This window comes from Antrostomus carolinensis, unplaced genomic scaffold (assembly GCF_000700745.2).
Source record: "Antrostomus carolinensis isolate BGI_N321 unplaced genomic scaffold, ASM70074v2 scaffold38027, whole genome shotgun sequence".
Classification (NCBI taxonomy): domain Eukaryota; kingdom Metazoa; phylum Chordata; class Aves; order Caprimulgiformes; family Caprimulgidae; genus Antrostomus; species Antrostomus carolinensis.
The window spans coordinates 8049-11508 of NW_010328702.1; the positions used below are offsets into that span (position 1 = coordinate 8049).

General features: G+C 34.5%; 1 non-coding gene across 1 annotated transcript; it reads right to left on the reverse strand.

The window, feature by feature from the left end:
• Positions 1–3162: 3162 nt before the first annotated feature.
• Positions 3163–3250, reverse strand: LOC114818756 (small nucleolar RNA SNORD93). Its single transcript, XR_003766254.1, has one exon. It is a non-coding gene; the product is annotated as a small nucleolar RNA SNORD93 (small nucleolar RNA).
• Between the last annotated feature and the right edge of the window lie 210 nt (positions 3251–3460).

Consider the following 3460-nt stretch of genomic DNA (forward strand, 5'->3'; position numbering starts at 1 on the left):
CTTGTTCTTCAGGTTTTCAGAAGCCCACCAGCGTAACTTTCATATTGGAGTTGCTGGAACTAATATACAACATGGGAAGTAAAATTCTGCGTATGGTTTTAAAAAGATTTAACAGAAAAACTACAGAAAATATTTTGCTATGATACAATTAATGTTTCTAATATATAGTGCTATATGTTCTAGTCAAGTACTAATGTCCTAAAAGAGATCAGTATCAGTCTAGTCTAGTCTAGTCCTCTGTCACTAGAAGCAGTCTTTCCCCCTAAAATATGAAAGAAGAACAGCTTTTATTACTGTGTTTATTTTATAGACAACTTTCCATCACAATCCTACACACAACTCATTTCATAACTCAGGAGGACTCATTTTCCTTCCTATATTTAAAGCAGGAAAGTAACTGGGGAAAAAAACAAAAAGGCTATCTTAGTTATACTTACATAGATTCACCTAGCATGATCTCAACCCCAAGGTGACATTTGTGTCTGGAATACAAAATCTGTACCATTAGGCACTGGAAGATGTGATCAAGCTGAAAAGTCTCTGGTTCATTTATCCTGTCATCTTCACGCTTCGTTACACTTAACAGCATCTAGTCTCTTGTGACTGCTACCTAAACTAAAATAAAGGAATAAAATGTGGTTTCTTCAGATGTGTATTTAACATACACTTCAAGAAAAGGGAAAGAATAAAAGTATTATAGAAATGTCATTTTGTTTGGATCTTTCAAATGCTTGAAAATTAGGGTCAGATTCATAGCTTGTGCCTAACAGACTTTATAAAGCAGAAAATAAGGAACTACCAGAAGTTCCTTGAAGGTCCTCTGCATCTCCTAAAATTCTTGCTGAAATGGCTCCAAATAAAGCCTTTGGAAGTCCATATAACATTTTATAGGAAGTAGTAAAAGGCACACAACTAATCCGTCCTTACTGGTTTGTGTTTTGGGGGTGGGGGGGCGTTGGCTTTTTTTTTTTTTTGCCTTAGATAGGGAGCTATGCAAAAACCTACTGAAATCTCATTAATCACTCCAGTCTGTACTGTTACAAATCACCCTCTGAAACTGAACTCCAAAAAACCAGTATCTAAAATGACTTCCATTGTGCACTTCTAGATTACTGTCTGAGATTTTTAATAATCCTAACTGAAACGCAGCAGCACTGCCACACTGAAACACTGACAGATATTTCCCTGAAAGGTCACTGGTGTTCTGTGCATTACTGGAAAGAGTCTAAGATGAACTTACATAGAGATGAATTAGGCTGTCAGTGTATAGGGAAGATATATTTGCATGTCTACTTGACAATATTTTAAAATTAATGAAATCCAAAAACATTTGTCCGGGCTAAATATGGCATATGGTTGCTCTAACATAGAAAAAGTCTACACAGAAATTATGTATGAAAGGCAAAAGGGACAGCATTTTAAGAGATAAGGCTTCATTTAATCCTGATAGCATTACACAAGACCTGCAAAGGAGGAAGAGAGCTTTCTTTGATCACCTTCTGGTATCTATGAAAGGCCTTAATTACTCCTCATTATAATACCAAATTACTGATTCTAATCTTCCATGTGCTGAAAATCTCAAATAATTTTCAGTGAAATCTGCACTACTGAAATGCAAAAAGTAAAGACAGACACAAATGCTGATACTTTTGTCAACATTTGTTCGACTTCAAGTTCTGAAAGGAGTGTCACCTTTAGAAGGAAGCCCATGCAACACGTTCTGATGGCGCTTGGCAAGAGGAGGCGTGAACTGCTCCTCACCTTGTGGGTCATCATTAGGCCATGCTGAATTAGGAATATGACAAAAGGTTTGTCCTTAAGTTTCTGAAGTGAATTCATCTGAAGTGAACAATCAAGATAAATTAATACCTACATTCAGTTTATCTAACTAATTTGTTCAACAAGTAGGTATACTGAGAAAGATTCAGTTTATACATATACATGACAAATTCACTTTGTTGACTGGGTAACCTTATTCAAGATCTGAAATATACATATTTTTACCTTTCCTATTATGCTCTGAACTCTGTAATTTGCATTCCAAGTTGTTAAAAACTGTTATAATGACAACACTAAAACCTAGACTATCTTTGAAGTAAGAATTAAATATATGCTTTAAATTCTATTTAAATTAAAGCTTTGCTAAATTAAAATCTAATTTACACACACAAAAAGAAAAAATTAACAAACAAACATCCTTCCTGTTTTGGAGTTGCCAAAGGAAAAGGATATTTAGCAACATACACAGTAATTGAGACTGTATTTTTTTTAACAGTGCCTTAAAATAAAAACCCCCCTGGGGGTCGGGGGGAAGTGGGTGAACGGCTGTGTTGGCTGCTAGGCAAGGGCTAGTCCAGTGAAACTCACAACCCACATTCTAGCAGAAAACCAACACAGACCTGTCCCACATCCACATGACTTATTTCAACTCAAAGGTCCTTCTGCTTTACTACTTGTTTTGTCTTTGTTTATAATTAGTAGGTTGTTGCTGTATACATTTAACTTGTAAAATCTGAAAGAGTGCATCCAAAAGCACTATTGTAAATCAGTGAAGTCAATGCTGTGTATCAATTTTCAAATATTTCATTGTCAGAAAAAGTTGTTTCAGCAGCATGTTTATTTTTTGTAGATGGATGCTAAGAAAGACTATTACAACAAACACTCAATGAAGGGAGGAAGAATAAGACTTTTAATTACAATTCTTATTTTTCAAATGCTCCAATTCTATGTTCTGTATCAAAAAGAAATATTTCATGTGCAGTGCTGTCAACGGATTGCGAAGACTTACATTCTCAGATTCATGGTTGCCTCACCTTAATACCATGTACAAAGGTCAGAACTGGTATAAAAACAAGTAAACCAAGAATAAAGACTGTTTTGGAAAGCAGAATATATTCACTGTTTTTCTCATCATAGTAAAAATTTGCCTAAAACAAGCACCGTTTAAGTCCTTTAAAATCTTTATAGTTACGTGCTGTTATAACAACATATTCTTCAGCAACAAAAATCTAGTTGAGATCTGTTGACAAATAAAATATTTACATTCAAATATCTTTAGAGGAAAATCCTCCTAGAGCTACTGAAACCTTCACTACTCAGCTGCTAAAAAAACAAGGAAGTTTAAATTAAAAACAAAGAATGAGTAAATATGGATATTAGTTTTGGCCTCAGAAAATCCTTTAATCCATCAGATTTTTGCGTATCACTGAACGTATGCAAGGAATCAGATTATTGTTTTCATCCTCGGCCAAGTATTGCAATCATAAAAACATGTATTTAAGAACTGTTGTGTTTTTAGAAGAAGTACCTATGGTAAAAGGTAGCAGTAGCTTTAAACCTAACACTTCATTTTTATTATTAAATGAAGATGGGGAGAATGGGAAAGTCAAGTTTCAAACACCAGTAAAGTTTAGCAGTAGGTAATATTCGATTTTCAAGCACAACAGCAGTTCTTCTCAAA